This window comes from Procambarus clarkii, chromosome 83, assembly GCF_040958095.1.
Source record: "Procambarus clarkii isolate CNS0578487 chromosome 83, FALCON_Pclarkii_2.0, whole genome shotgun sequence".
Classification (NCBI taxonomy): Eukaryota; Metazoa; Arthropoda; class Malacostraca; order Decapoda; family Cambaridae; genus Procambarus; species Procambarus clarkii.
Genome location: NC_091232.1, coordinates 8,208,314 through 8,225,693, shown reverse-complemented (window position 1 = coordinate 8,225,693; position 17,380 = coordinate 8,208,314). Strand labels below are relative to the sequence as shown.

At 38.5% G+C, this 17,380-nt stretch overlaps 1 protein-coding gene across 1 annotated transcript in view; it reads right to left on the bottom strand.

Moving 5' to 3' along the window:
• Positions 1-14,103, bottom strand: part of LOC123768817 (secretin receptor) — a 50,560-nt gene extending 36,457 nt beyond the window's left edge. The window contains exon 1 of the mRNA XM_045759604.2: positions 13,244-14,103. The gene's annotated coding sequence lies outside the window, so the exon portion shown is untranslated. The remainder of the gene's footprint in view (positions 1-13,243) is intronic.
• Positions 14,104-17,380: the final 3,277 nt, after the last annotated feature.

Sequence of the window (17,380 nt, the reverse complement as noted above, 5' to 3'; positions counted from 1 at the left end):
GGGCTCACCATAGCCCGTGCTACTTGGAACTTGTTCCGAGTAGCTGAATCTATAACAACAACAACATTATTCTCGTTCACTGCTGAAGAGGAACCTGGATTAGGATCGAAATATATAGTTTACATTTCCTCATTTACACACACACACACATATATAATATATATATATATATATATATATATATATATATATATATATATATATATATATATATATATATATATATATATATATATACTGTGCTGCCCTCTACATCTCTTCCTTTCGATTTTAATTTCAGTCGTACTCTCTTCCTCTCCCCCTTTCTTTTACCCCTCATTCGCTCTTCCTTTCCTTTCCACTCACTCCAGGATCATTAATCGTAATTACCTTGTTAATCCTCTTGATCCCTCACTCTGTGATCGCTGACCTTAAAATGAACTGATTAAACGAGGCTCTGCGGTCATCAGGGCGTGTCCTTCCTCTCACCATCCCTCTCACTATCCCTCTCACCATCACTTCCTTTCCCCTTAACACCCTCCCACTATCTTTTTTCCCTCCTGTCTTCTTATCTGCACTTTTTTCCCCTACACTAATTCCGTTCTTTCCCATTAATCTTTAATCGTCCAGCATGAATTCTTCCTCTACTCTCAGTCATTTACTCTCTTTCACTTCTGTATTGTTGTTATTTTAGATATAGGTACTCAGAACGAAGTGTCCATGTAGCACGGGCTATGGTGAGCCCGTAAACGGGCATTGGTTACATAATCGCTCTTCCTCCCTTTTTTATTGAATCTACCCCTATCTACTTTAGTGATAAGGAACGGTAATTATCAAGAGAAAACGGTAAAATTTTGTAATGAAGCACTTGGAATATGCTTTACCCAACAACATCGACCATAGGGGATCGAACACCTATCCGGCAAGCACCAAGGCTACCGCTGTTCCAACCAAACCAAGTTGATAGGAAGGTAAGGGGGGTCAGGCGGAGGAAGTGCTAAGCCAGTGTGACTATATAGCAGTTGGAGGAGATATGAGAACAAGGAGTTGGGATATGAGAACTTGAAGGGATGTAACTATGCCCAACTGTTTGGACCATCGGGGATCGAACGCTGACTCTGTGTATAAAGAAGCAATCGCAGTTATAGTAATTATTTTCAGCGTCGTTATTGTGGCTTACTCTCTGCTTTATTTGCATAGTTTGTGGTACTAGCAATCTTATACGCAGGTCAATATTATAATTTTATTTGTTAAGTCATTAATCTATTTTACTGTTCATTAATTAGCATTAATATATTTATTCAAACTACATTTGTTTATTTGTATATTTAACTATTGCAAAGCATTCGTTATTTCCAATTCATCATTCATTTGATTATTACTTTATTTGCGTTAATATCACAATGATAATTCATTCCATTCTTCCATAGGTATGAGATCTGAAGCGTTGGATGACAGGTGCTGGTGGCACGCTGCAAGACATACACAAAATTCGACCATAGTAACCATAAATCTAACCTAACCTGACCATGTTTTAAATCTTAGGCCTATATCAGCTTATTTTCAGCTATTTCTCTCTCTCTCTCTCTCTCTCTCTCTCTCTCTCTCTCTCTCTCTCCCATGTAACACAGGCCTGTCATGCTTAGTAATTCTTGCTCAGTAGAATATTGCCTTGGGGAGTGCTGGGACCCGCTAGGCGAAGGCATTTCACATCACCCTGAGTTGGTAAAATAGCTGGGAAGAAACTATTGAAACACCGAGGATGCTGGTACGAATATCACCGAAATACAGCTAGCAATAATAATAATAATAATAATAATAATAATAATAATAATAATAATAATTCGCAATAATGTGCCACCTTTTCCTAGCTACACGTATCCGAGAGCTCCGGGATTTCACAGAAGGATATCGGAGATAGTGTTCATTCAAGGGCTCTCCCAGCGCCATCTGTGGGAGGACACCGTAAACTCACAACACTGAGGATTCAAAGAGCATCAATTCGAGAGATGTTCGCTACTGAAGAGCAAGAACCCCATTATAACAACATGTTGGGTTTGTATTTTCTTAACATTTACTGTGTTCGCTGCATAATAAAAATAACAAAACATTTTCTTTCCGAAGATCTTAAATTCGGCAAATATATCACGGAATTTTCAGATTGTAAAATAAAATTTATACGTAAGTTATATTTGCTTTAAGAAATGCATGTGTTTGTGTCTATCGGCATTCAAGATAAATTCAGTTTAACAGTGGCTGCCCAGTGGGCTGTGTTGATAAATTGTTGAAGACTTGTATGTGGAGGGTCTAGCTTCAGATACAATAAGATACCAAAATGGTGAAATGGTGTTCTGCGAACGTGAGAGTGAACGGGAACAGAAGTGAACACAGTAAGCTGCAGTCGAAAGGTTCTGGGCTCGAATACCGTGGCAGGACAGAAGCGTTTGGGCAAAACACACACACGCACACACACACACACCAAGGTCATGGGCCCCTTCAGTTGACCCACCATAGAGTGGGTAATAAAATGGCATTCACCTGGACATACGGAGCCAGAAATTCCTTTTCTGGCTCCGAAATGTCCTTTTGAATGCGCATCATAGATAAGTTTGGCTTCGAAGAACAAGAAAGGAAAAGAAAATTACAAAGATTCTCATTTTCTGCTTGTTCACTTAGGGGGAGAAATGGAATCCTGAGAACCTGTTAATTTACTTACGCAAGACGGATCTCAATTATTTGTTAATCCACTAAGGGTAAAGGAATCTTTATTTTCCTGTTAATTCATCCAGGTAAAGAAAAATCAAAATTTTCTATTAATCATTTAAAGTTAGAGAAGTCTCCAATTTTTTGTAATCCACTTTTTTGAAATATCTGTTAATCTATTCAGTCAAGCTGCTTATCTATATGCTGGTAATCTACACACAAAAGCATTCATATTTTCTGTCGATCCACTTGAAAAACTTATTTTAATTTTAAGGAAATTTAGCAGGGAAGACATATCCCCTTTATCTGGTAATTAATCAAGGAAATCAGATTTTTACTTTCTGGTAATCTATTGAGTGAAAAATCTATATTTTCTTCTCCAACACACACACACAGGTTTGGAACTATTTCCAGCCCCTATTTTCTGATAAACCACTTAAAGAAGACAGGTCCCCCCACTTTCCAGTCATATAAAACAGCATTCCATTTTCTGAAAATCCTGTCAGGTAGAAGAGAGCCCAATTTTCTATCCGTCCACTCAGCTCAGAAAATTTTATGGGAAACTACATTAACGTTATCGAGCGTCTTTGCGACCGAAATATGTAATTTTTTCTCGCGATGTCCATTACGGAAGATTGAACTAGTAACAAAGATACTTATTAGGGATTATAAAGGTTAGAGGAAATAAGAGAGCGGAGATAGGTGATGATGATGAAATAGTGAGGAGGAGAGAAGAAGGAAAGACGACATGAGTATTCATAAATAATTTGTGATAATAACAAATGACGTATTAAGGAAACATATATAGTTAAAACAGGATAAATAAAGCATTGTCGGAGGAAATGAGACGAACGTGAGAGAGAGAAAGAGAGAGAGAGAGAGAGAGAGAGAGAGAGAGAGAGAGAGAGAGAGAGAGAGAGAGAGAGAGAGAGAGAGAGAGAGAGAGAGAGAGATTAATTGCAGACAAGGAATTTAATAATTTGAGTTAATGGAAAGGAAAGATTATATATATATATATATATATATATATATATATATATATATATATATATATATATATATATATATATATATATATATATATATGACAATGTCAGACCACGGAGGAAAAATGAAACAGGAAATTTCCTTAAGTACTTTCGTATATTAAATACATCTTCAGAAGGTCATTTTACAGATCGAGTGATGGGTATAAATAGGCAGGAGAGAGTGGTGAAGTAAGGTGAGGTACAATACTTGGACAACGCAGAAGGCCCATTGGCCCATCAGATGCACCCAATTGGCCCATCCGATGTAGCCCAATGGCCCATCTGATACAGCAGACATACAAGCATAATGCATAGGTAATTATAACATAAAGAGGTAAATATATACAATAAATTAGTGAGACAAATGTTTTTCAATGATTCTACTTAAATCGCCCTTTAGCTGATCTATTAGAAATGGATCTAAGTTATATAGACCACTGCTAATATTCAAATTACTTTCTTTGGTGATCTGTATCAAAGCGGATTCAATTATGTTTCTGTTATAGGTGCTTTTACAATTTGTTATTGAAGACGCACTCTCCCAATCAATTTGGTGAGCTTTTTCTGACAAATGCACAAACAAAGCATTAGATAATTGGCCATGTCTTACAGAGTATTTATGTTGCGATATTCTACATTTTAAATCTTTAGATGTTTGCCCGACATAGAACTTATTACATTCCTTACAAGGTATTTTATAAATGACGCAATTATCACTACGAGGGCTGTTCCTTACTAATAGCTTACCAACAGTGTTTTCGTAGCTAAACATTACATCTATATTAAATTACATCTATATATAAACATTACATCTATATTCTGCGTTGTCCAAGTATTGTACCTCACCTTACTTCACCACTCTCTCCTGCCTATTTATACCCATCACTCGATCTGTAAAATGACCTTCTGAAGATGTATTTAATATACGAAAGTACTTAAGGAAATTTCCTGTTTCATTTTTCCTCCGTGGTCTGACATTGTCACATTCTTAATCACGTGTTTATTTTCGTGATATACACACACACACACACATATATATATATATATATATATATATATATATATATATATATATATATATATATATATATATATATATATATATATATATATATATATATATATATATAATAATAATAATAATAATAATAAAGAATGACTCAAAATACAAAAACAAAAAACTCAGCAACATACTTCAAGACAACGACAATTAGTATAAAAACAACTCAGTCGAGGACTTTAGACCGGTAAACTCACGTCTCTTTCTAGCAACTGAGAGTTTCCAATATGCCGAGTTGTAAACCTGACGAACCAGAAAACAGAACAGCGAAATCGCTGTAAGTAGAATGGTGGCCCATTATCCTCACAGTGATCTCGAGTAGCAGAGGACGCAACTTGCATAAGGAGCAAACCACTGCAGTACGAGATAACCATATTCTCCCTTACATGGTGTTTAAAGTTTTGTGAGGAATTCCACACGTATCGAACAACACAATTCGATCTTTTAAAAATGACAGATCTGAGGTCAAAGGGCAAAGAATCTCTGCACTTTAAATTGTTCCCAATTGCGTAGTTAGTAAACACGAACTGAAAACTAACTTGCGGGGTAAATATGCCTTAGTATATTACGGTTTCTTGCTAATAGCGAGCAAGATGGAGAATCTCTATCTTGCTCTGAGGCGGGCCAGACTAGGCCGAAAACGCTTTTAGCATTGTCTCTTTTTTCAAATATAGTTTTTCCGTCTCTCTCTCTCTCATATTATTGTATATATATATATATATATATATATATATATATATATATATATATATATATATATATATATAATAATAATTCTTATTTACTATGTTTTGTATAAGTGTAGTGTTAAAAACGTACTGTAAAAAGAGACCAGCCACGAGAGCTTCCGTGCATAAAAGGAGAGCATTGTGTGCCCCGCACTCTCAGGTCAGGCCTGAAACATTCATATTTGGCGAGTCCAGTGCCACGGACCCCGAGGTCCTTGGATCGGTCGCTTTAAACAGAGCTGAAGACACCTGCGACAGTTACGTTGTTTCTCTAGGAATTATTTATAAATTCCCAAATCAGATATTATATATCTGATATAGAAGGCCAGTTCGGGCCGAAAACGAGTTCATTTCGAACTGTTGAATGCCGAATAACATTTCGGCATATTGAAACAAAGAATAAGTGAACAGTTCTGCAACTTGTTCTTCACGACATATCTCTGAAGATTTCCGGCAGCTTGAAACAACACGATAAGAACACTTAACTAGTTCAACAATTTTAAATCAACGGCTTGTTATAGGCAAACTGTCGTCGCCGGAGCCAATACTGTCGTTACGTGTTTACAATGTTTCCTATGAAAATATATCATCAGGATTTTGCAATACCACTCGACGTGCCTTCGGTCTATTAGGCTCTCAGAGAGCAAGCGTTTAATTGCTTAGTTTCATCGCCTTAATGACAGACTGGCTGGATCATTCGATGTTGTTACTGGTTCTGTGTGTCAACACATCTTAAGTCCCGCTTGTTACGAGTTGTAAACGCTGTGAATATATGTGATTTACGGGTCGTGCGGCTTCGCTCTTGTTCTCGTTATTGTGGTGGAGGAACGGGAATGTATTGTTTTTCTCTTATTCTAATTATATTGCTCTCGCTTTCTGTTATTATGAAACTATTACTCTTTCTCTCTTTATCCTTTTCAACTTATATTACACTCTCACTCTCTCGCTTTCTCTTATTAACAAACTATTATTCTTTCTCTCTTTATCCTTTTCAACTTATATTACACTATCTCTTTCTCCTATTATGAATCCATTACAATTTCGCCTATTCTACTTCTGTTCCTCTCACTTCACTCTGGCTCTCTCAAGGTCAGCTCTTAAGGGTCACAACAAAGTGTTCTCGAGTTTGATTCCCGCTCAAGTCGAGAAATTTGATCAGGTGAAATGGGAGAGATGAGAATTTAAGGAGAAATATGTTGTTGTGTGTAGTTACACACAATGTAGTTACCACTCATGATCGATTTTTTGTTGTTGTGGTTATGAGGAGCCCTTTATTATTTCTGGACATGTCTGATTTGATTCCGTTTTGCACATGCCGAATCAGTGCAAACTGATTCATCTACGTATGTTGTGCGTACGCTAATGTTAATTAGCATACATATGAGCCATTTCTTCACGACAGCGTTAACTGTACGCATGTCTGGTGACATTGAAGTAGATGAAATTAATAAAAATGTTGTATTTTTTAAAGCCAGTGTGTGGAAGGGCAGACCTGGTGAAAGGGAAATCAGTATTAAATGGAAATGTCTTTCTGTTCGAGGTTGGAGGCCAGATGGGGGAAGAATGGGGGAGAAAAGAGAGTGGAGGTGGAGGGTAGGGAGATAAGAGTGAGGGGGAGAGGATGAGTAGAAGGGGAAGATGATGGGAGGGAAGAGGTGAAGGGAAATGCATAAGGGGGGCAGTGAGAGGGGGGGTGTTGGGAGGGGGAAATGTGGGGTGGGATAAGACAGACTACCCCCGGGCATCGCCGGATACCCCCTTCTAATAATATATTAATTAAGCACACAATTACCTATAACATCAAAATGATCAAACAACAACAATATTAAAGAGTACAACAGCAACAGGGTTTTCAAAATTGCAATGTGAATACCACAGATAATTTGCATGCATGGAAAGTCACGGCAATTTCAACTGTATAAATAGAAGTCACAACTAAAATTGCAACTGGAGTGAGTTCAAGGGAGTTCGAGTTAAATTTTCCATCAAAAACTTCTTACACAGTGTTTCTAACAGCATTGTTTACATTATATATGTTCATCTGAATTTGTTAAATGATCTCGTAATACACACACACACGTAAACTACATCATACAACATCATGATATATAAGAATATAGAAACTAGAATTTCGAAATTAGAATTTTTATATTTTCATATCGCGATTCTATTACTTTCGAACAATTATCAACGATGTGAAGAAAGTTTAGGTTATACATCATTATAAATTATATTGTGGCCTGCATATAGCTATTCACCTTTTCATTCTGCTTTGACAGATACATTATATATATACATTATAATAGAAGGAGAAGTAAAATAAGCAGAAATATTAATTTTAATAATAAATCATTAGTGGGATATCAATAGCTATAATTTGGTTATTTCTATCATTGGTAAAGCAAAACAAAAGTTGAAGTGCCACCTTCTAAAGTGGGATGGTGCCACTGGAGGCTCTGAGGTGCCCTGTGTCGCCCTGCTAGAATAACTTATTCATGATTTACTTGTGTGTGTTGCCCACTACTATCGCCAATACCAGTCTAATAAACGTGCTCCTCTGCCCTTCGTCCCCTCTCATCTCCCCAACACCACAACAATAAACATGTTTCTCCACCCTTTGGTTTGTTACAGCTTTAATGCAGTCTAATGACATCAACAACAACCCTCCTTCCTTCCCATAACCATTCATCCTTGCCTCAACACGGGTTAACCACCTCCCACCCCTCACTCGTCATGTACATCATCACCTCTCATCACCTCCTACGCCCTTCTACATCCTCCAACTCAAGTATCATCACCGGTATTCATCAGCATCACTGCCTCCCTCTGCCAGCTCACTCTTCCACTTCAAGCATCGTAATCATCTCCTCCTTCCCTTCCAATTCATTTCCCTCGTCCTTCACTCCTCACTTGTCCTTACGACCCCCCCCCCCCATCCCTTCCCCTCTATCCCTTCCCCTCCCTGGACAATATGAAGCATTCCAGCTGTCCAATTTACAATGGCCCGCACGACCAGCGGAGGAGTTAGGTCGTATTTTTAATGATGATATGGGTCGTCGCTATTTCTGTAGCTGTTGGTAGTGATGCATCTGGCTCTGGCACTTAAGCTTCCGGCTCCGTAAGTTACGCTTCTGGTTGTGGCAGTAATGTTTCTGGCTCCGGGAGTTATGTTTCTGACTCTGGAAGTTATGCTTCAGACTCTTGCACCGATGCTTTTTGGTTCTGGTAGTTATAATTCTAGCTCTAATAGTTATGCTTTAGGCTTTGGTAGTTATGCTTTTGGCGCCAGTAGATATATTTCTGGCTCCGGTAGTTATGATTCAGGCTGTGGTAGTTTGCAGTTATGCTTCTGGCATAACTTTGCTGTAGATGCTGACAATGTTGCTGTAGATGCTGACAATGTTGCTGTAGATGCTGACAATGTTGTTGTAGATGCTGACAATGCTGTTGATGCTGACAATGTTGCTGTAGATGCTGACAATGTCGCTGTAGATGCTGACAATGTTGCTGTAGATGCTGACAATGTCGCTGTAGATGCTGACAATGTCGCTGTTGATGCTGACAATGCTGCTGTAGATGCTGACAATGATGCTGTAGATGCTGACAATGCTGCTGTAGATGCTGACAATGTCGCTGTAGATGCTGACAATGCTGCTGTAGATGCTGACAATGACGTTGTAGATGCTGACAATGCTGCTGTAGATGCTGACAATGTCGCTGTAGATGCTGACAATGCTGCTGTTGATGCTGACAATGTCGCTGTAGATGCTGACAATGACGTTGTAGATGCTGACAATGCTGCTGTTGATGCTGACAATGTTGTTTATATGGGTTGTGGAGCCAGAGGGTTCGTGTGTTCCACCACTGATTAGTTCAGCAACTAATGTTATTTCCTTTATGTGAAATTCTCAGTTGCCGAAGAAACAGGAGAATGTTAACATGATTTAGAAATGGTGAGTTATATACCAGAAGTCTCAGCAGTAGTAGTATAAGCATGTATAAGTGAATGTATTGATGGTATACTGATATACATATGGTAATATGTACTTATAGACATGCTTGTAATATGTACTTTGATGTGGTAAGACATTTGGAACTTCCATGTATACTTTAACGAAAATTATACATGATTATGTTCGACATGAGGGAATCGGATGGCAAATTACGTCTGTATCCCATGCTCTCATTTTTGGTATAATATCTTTAAATCGTTCAAGTCTTGATACATAGACAAATTATCTCATCATCCCTGGCTGTATATAATCATGTGCCAAAAAAATTAAGCATAATTTTAACCTTCACATACTACGGAAATAATTTATCTTAAATCTCCCTTTGAGATATTAGGAAAAAAAATATCATAACATCATTTTATTCTTGATATATTAATGTAAAACTAATCGACGTGATAAGACCAAAACTTCGAGATTATAACAGTTTATATCTACTGCTGTTTCTAGAATTATATATATATATATATATATATATATATATATATATATATATGAGAGAGAGAGAGAGAGAGAGAGAGAGAGAGAGAGAGAGAGAGAGAGAGAGAGAGAGAGAGAGAGAGAGAGAGAGAGAATTATCTACCATATTTGAGTTGATCATGAACAATAACAAAAAACATAATAAAATACAGGCAATAGGTAGAGTTAAAGCCGTTAAATTAAACTCCCTATTTTTACAGCCAAATTTAATTTATTTTTCAATAAAGAGGGCCATGGCGCTGAGGGAAGAGCCCATGGGAAATTTGCCTCCATTCTACCATTTCCAAAATGTGATAAAACAACAAATTTCCCTTTTGATGTCCATTAAATAACGATGCTTCTAATACTCCTCTATCGACCCGCGGGCTAACAGGGGCCACTGTGTGAACGGGACACTAAAATTATGTGGGATTACTCATAGTACGACAAGTTATGTACCGCGTTGGAACACAGACTCGAGAATGTCTTGAATGTGTAGGGGGCAACCCGTTCTCGCACTTGCTTATAGTCAATATCTTGCTTATGAATAAGTGCATATGTGACATACTAATTTATTGTGAATATTTGAGTTTACCTTGAAAAACTGGATAGAAAACCAACGGGAGTGGGTTGGGTTCTTACTCGGGGGATATCTAATACCTTGGGAGCACGGGAACCAAATAATAAGGTATGAAACTCGATCTATGAACAATTTTAAGAAAAAGTTGTTATGAGATCAGAATTAACTATCACAATCATTAACTGTGACACGATTTCATGTTTTTATTGCGTAAAAAAAAACTGCAAAAAGTCACACTAGTTGTAGCTAGCTTGTGTCTTTGTGATAAGCTGTTTTTTCTTTAAATATGATAAAATCCTAATGATTTTCTTTCAGCCGTTCTCTACCTACACATCCAAACGAACGCATGTATGCTCCAAGACAATCTACGACCTGCTCCACCAACGCACACGAAACCCTTGGATCTTAGCTTTACCCATTAAGGAGGTTCTGAGTACTGATATCGTACAGGAAAACTTCCCAATATAACTGTATAATATTTTCATTTGCATTTTAATTAAAAAATCAGAAAACCCGATACAATCGCAGAAAATAAGAGGAAATGTTTTGCGATTGAAAAAAAAGTTGAAGATATATCACAAAAGTTTATGAAGGAGAGAGAGAGAGAGAGAGAGAGAGAGAGAGAGAGAGAGAGAGAGAGAGAGAGAGAGAGAGAGAGAGAGAGAGAGAGAATTATCAAGGGAAAGTACCAAGCCATTACGACTATATAGCATTTTAGTCGTAATGACAGAGACAGACAGACAGACAAAGGTCAAAAAGAAAGTCGGATAGAAAGAGAACAAAAAGAATGACAGATGGAGAGAGAATAAAAAGATAGACAGAGAAGCAGAGAACAAACAAAAACAGTTAAACAAACAGAGAACAAAGCGAGACAAACAAACAGGCAAACAGAAACACGAGATCTGTACACTATTCATGGCGTTTATTCCCTCCCCGGCTACGCATTTCCATCGCTTCTCTTCAGTGAAGATTTTTTTTTAGAATTGATGTGTTTACAACAGTATGGGAATGTAGCGAAAATGCTCATTCGCTGTCAGAATGATGCTAGGGGCAGACAGGAGAAGATGAGTGACGGGTTGAAGAGTGATGTTGTGTTGAAGTTGGGTAATGAGGATGGAGGTTGATGAATTGGTGTGGGCTCTTGTCGATTTGTGCTTAGGTAACTGGATTAATGGGAGTGAGTTCCAGCTTCTGGTCTGTCATTTTAGATCTCAACTATCTAACGTAATGTATCTATATCTTCATATACTTTACCATACTATAAAGTTTGCCTTCTATAAATTCTTCGCTTCCGTGTATAGAATTCGTCCTCCAGTACTTCCTCCTCTTTCTGCATATATGAACTGGGTATCCCTCCATGTAAGGAGCTGACCTCCAATGCCACATTTCCCACTGACAAACCTCTTTATGGCCTTTCATTCAAATACAGTGCCAGGTTTTCCTTTATAACCACCTGTAGCCAACTGTAGCCATCTTTGCTCACCTGTGGACACATGTGTCTACTGTGGACACATGTGTCTACCTGTGTCCACATGAATCAGTCTGTTTCCGATTGTTATATTCTATGTTGGAGAGTCTCTTGTTGTCGACTTCGTTTGAGATGATTTGTTAAGTGTTATGTAAACTTAGTGCTGAGAAGGGTATCCATTCATTGTGTATGTATCTAGCAAGTATGGGTATTTATTCAGTGCTGGGATGGGTATTCATTCAGTGCTGGGACGGTATCCATTTTATGCTAGGGGTGGGTATTCATTTTGTGCTAGGATGAATATCAATTTTGTGGTAGGAGGGCATTTATTTAGTGTTGGGGACGGGAATTTATTAAATGCTGGAGTGGGAACCCATTCAGTGCTAGGATAGGTATTCATTCAGCGCTAGGATGGGTCTCATTCAGCGCTAGGATGGGTCTCATTCAGCGCTAGGATGGGTCTCATTCAGCGCTAGGATGGATCTCATCCAGCGCTAGGATGGGTCTCATTCAGCGCTAGGATGGGTCTCATTCAGCGCTAGGATGGGTCTCATTCAGCGCTAGGATGGGTCTCATTCAGCGCTAGGATGGGTCTCATTCAGCGCTAGGATGGGTCTCATCCAGCGCTAGGATGGGTCTCATTCAGCGCTAGGATGGGTCTCATTCAGCGCTAGGATGGGTCTCATTCAGCGCTAGGATGGGTCTCATCCAGCGCTAGGATGGGTCTCATCCAGCGCTGGGAACGGGTTTCCTGCGGTGTTAGAGCAGCGAGTCACTGAACCCTCACTGATTATCGTAACCTCATCACACCTCATATAACTCATCTCGTTTCTAGCGATGAAATTTTAATTTATCAGGAATTCCAAATATCCCTACCGGAGTTGCATACTCTAGTACAGGTCTCACGTACGTGCTACACAGGGACCTGAGACGTTAGTTTTCTGATTGTGTTTTCTTGTACAATGTAAATTATGCCTAGCAATGTTTCCGACTTGTAAGTCTAATGCTTACTGTCCATTCCCTTGCTTAACTATAGATTATATATTAAAATCTGGAATGCAAGTGTTTAATTGCGGTGTATTATTGTTTTTCATTGTCAATAACATTTATACATTATGATGAAAAATCAATTTAAAAAACATTAATACTAAAAGTAATTTTAATAGTGATAATATTAATAATAATATTAATAATAATAATAATAATAATAATAATAATTCTTACTTACTTGTTATACTTCGACGAATAATTTACTTGACGTTAGAAGTGTTGGAGAAAGTTGACGGAGACAGCGGTTGAGACAATTGACAGTTGACGGCGGTGGTGGCTGAGACAGTTGACAGTGGTGGTGTCTGAAGGACTGAATGAGGTTGTAACTGAGGAACGCAGAGGTTGACAGAGGTAGTATCTAGGAAGCCAGGTAGTGATTGACGTGGTAGTTGATCAAGATGGTATGAAAGATGGTAGGATAAGCCAATTGAAGGTGTTTGGATTACCCAAAATTAAACAATTGATGATAAAGCGAACAGGAACTTAATTTGGGTAGCATAACAGGCGATAACGCTGTTGAATTATGAGTATACTGATGATATTAGATGTTGCAGACAGGAGATATGAGGAAGGAAAGTCATGCAGTTGATGTTGCAATAGATTGAGGGTCTGACTGATGTACTGTCGAGGCTGAAAACAACTGTGATGGGATTTTTGGCTGACAGAAATCGACTTGTCAGAGTTAAGACTGACAGACGTAGCCGCAGACGGGAGACTTGCTCTCCGATAAGACGGTACACAAGTCGACTGAAGATTACGTTAATGTGGGTAACTCAATGTTCACTGGATCTCGACTTTTCAGTAAAAAAAAATCAAAACTTGATTTGATAATGCAAGTTCACTGTCACCCTAATTTCTCTGTCACTCATATATCATCAGTTTCACTGTCGTTCGGTTTTTACTGGCTTTCACAGCTGCTCCAGTACACTGCGAGCCAATTGGCTGCCACAGCTGGTTTACTTTTTCACCTCAATTTCTTTGTCGCACCAGTTGAGCCATTGACACTGAAGCCTGTGAAAATAGGTTAGGGCAATACGGGGATTTTTGTATGAGCTTTCTAGTGAATGCCAGCTGCGTGTCAGTGTAATTTTTATGTTACTGTCTTATCTCTGTCGCACTTGCTGAACCATTTACAGTGACGCCTCAGTTGTCTCTGTTGTACCGGCTAAACTACCTCACCAACTCAGTGCGAGTCGAGTTCATTCATTCACGAATGAACTGGTGCGAACACCATTTCATTCATGCACGAACTGAACGAAACCTAAAGTCTCAACGTTGTCTTCTTTTGCAACTTGTTTTCATAAATAAATGGCCAAAGACCATTCCATGCACCCGCCAAACCCCCTGTTTATGAATGATAAACGGTTTACACACGACTCGAGTCAACTGATGACGTTCGAACACTTCCGGAACAAATGCTTCGCTGACGACTTTTGTTCGAACCACAACGCTGTAAATGCTTCACCCACGTACTACAAATAATTGCCAACATAACCTAAACACTTAACCTAACCAATTCCTAAATATGCACAATATGAAAATATATAATAATATTAATTTATATTTGAGAAAATTCCTGTTTTGAATGAACAGCATGTTAAAATCTATGAACGCGTCTTTGAGGTCGACCGCTGGATGGAATGGACTTGGTCTGAGAACGGGTTGTCTCTTGAGACTGATAAAACGTTGCTTCGTTCTCGACTCACAATCATGGATCCAGGGTTCGATCCCTGGAATAAAATGGTTTAGCACATTTAGGATTCGAACCCTGGCCGTCAGGGGTCTCCCACCACTAAACAACACCGGTACCATAACCATTACACCAGCAATAGTAGTTATGGTACCGATGCTGATTGGTGCAGACCCCCTGGCGGCCTGGGTTCGAATCCACTTCTGGTGACATAACTGCTCGCGTTACCTCCTCAGAGACTGCATCTCATCATCCCAGACTTCGCTGGGAAGTGAGATGGTTCAATAATATGTTATTGAGGGTTCTTAAGAAGAACCATCAATAGCATATTAAATTGCTAGGGATGCCATATTATGGGAATTCATGCTAGAAAAATTGCATCTATAATTGTGTTTGTTGCTAGGAAAGTGTTTGCATAGAAATGCATACATTCTGAAGCACTGATAATATTGTCGTTTGTTAAGAACGTGATTATAGGAAGAATCATTTTTACGCTCATTGCAACATTTTACATATTTCTTGACTTTTTCAGATATTTTGTTATTTCTGGCAACACGTGGCCCATTAACGCCAGAGTTAAATAAAGATATAACAGTGTGAGAGATTTACTTTTAACATTAACATTATGAGAGAACATTTAACATTTGCACCTTCGTTAGAAAAGGAAATATTTGGAGCCTCTTTACACTTACACATTATATATATATTGTGTCTTTCTGTTTCCAGCTATTCAATCCAATATTTACTTACAATAGATTTTCCTCAGAAGTATCTTTATGTGTTATAGATGAATGCAGTTTGCTTCCCAAAGCGACGAGTAGCGTGTTGAAACATATTGCTTTAAGTGTGTTATTATTTATATAATAACATTTGTATCATTTATATTTACAATAACATGTGTTTATATCCCCAACAGTCATACACTGTTATAACACACTCGTCACTTCCAAAATGTTTCAGACACATTCGTCGATATTTTACGCTAAAATCAGCAATTTATTTACTTACGTCAGACACTAAGAAGGAAATTTTCTTAACAATTTCCCCCCAGAAAGTCAATAATCACCCATCGTTCAGTTCCTAAGCCAATAATAATAATAATAATGTTCCGGAAACAAATGTCAACACTTCACAAAATCCACAAGTCCTTAATCACTTTTAATGACCACTCCAGCAGTTAAAAACCTTTCATCTCCCGGTTAACGTCACATAATTTACTTCATCCTCAGAAGTTTCTTACTGTCTTCAGAATCCATCGCCAGTCATATTGATAACCGAAAGCAGGCAGCTGTGTTCAAATAGCGCACCTGTAGCTTTGTTTAAAAATAAAATCACAGGTGCATATGTGGGAGCGAGTTAGTATCGCGCCGGGAGACTTAGTAACAGAGGTCTGTGTACCTCGGAGCCAAGCCACCCCAACACTGGCAGCTGGAGGCTTGTCCAGCACCGCGCCGGGTCCTGGAGACGAATGAACTAGGAACAAATCTCTCCCTCCTATTTATACCCTAACTCAGTCTTGCGCAATCCGTGCCTCAAGCATTGGAGAATCTGGATGTATCCTCCATACGGCCGCTGAAAGTCTCCAATGGAAAGGCATACGCCAATACGATTGTATATATTGTATATCCCATATTCACACTATGAGCGGTTGTTGACTGTAAATCTCATACTCACCCTCTGAGCAGCAGTTTAATGTGCACTTGTACTCACCCTGTGAGTGGTAGTTTAATGTGCACTTGTACTCACCCTGAGAGAGGTAGCGCAACAGAACACCAGAGAATGCATACTAATTGTAACAATCAATATCAAACAGCAGGCTTTCTGCAATACTGTATTGCGATGGGTATGACCAGACAGCTTTAATTGATAATGCAATTTATAATACAAATATGTATACCATTAACACTGTTATTAGGTTTATTTAGATTACACTTTTAATTACCGCAATTTCATTAGATAAATACTGCATTGGCCTGGAAATAGAATTGTTAGTTTGTGGAACAATTTATTGGGTAAGACAATAAGCGTGAGAAAATCTTACAGTTCTTTCATAATGACAGTGTTTCCCGCGAAACATACACCGAAACTACGACGTTGGTACAACGTTCGAACAAGTTTTAACACTTCCTAACCAGTTATAACAACCAATATAGCAAGTTTTATCAACGTTCTAATACGTCATAAACACGTTAAGCCAAGATGTAACAACTTTATTACAAGTTGTAACAAGCGGAAAATAGAGACAGTTTCGGTTTGTGTTTCCAGGGTTAGAACTATGCATAATTGTCCAAGATTGCATTCAGCGTTGAACAGTTTCTCGTAACATATGTAATAACTTTTGCTTTTGTATGTGCTAGTTGGCTTCGTGACAGCTTTGTGGTGCACCAGACAGAATGAGGTAGAACTCTTAAGCATGGCTACACTTCTCTGCCCACAACATCACAATTTAGCAGCAGTGTATAGTCTAGTTGGCACGAATTCTAATAATTCCACTTCCTCGGACATGAAGGTATAGGTTCCTGCCATTATAATACGGTTGATTACAGTTAGCATCAAAGAGTGGGCGCTTGGCATAATGGTCACTGATCAGCCAGGAAAGTTACTCATTCACAGCCTAGTAATGTG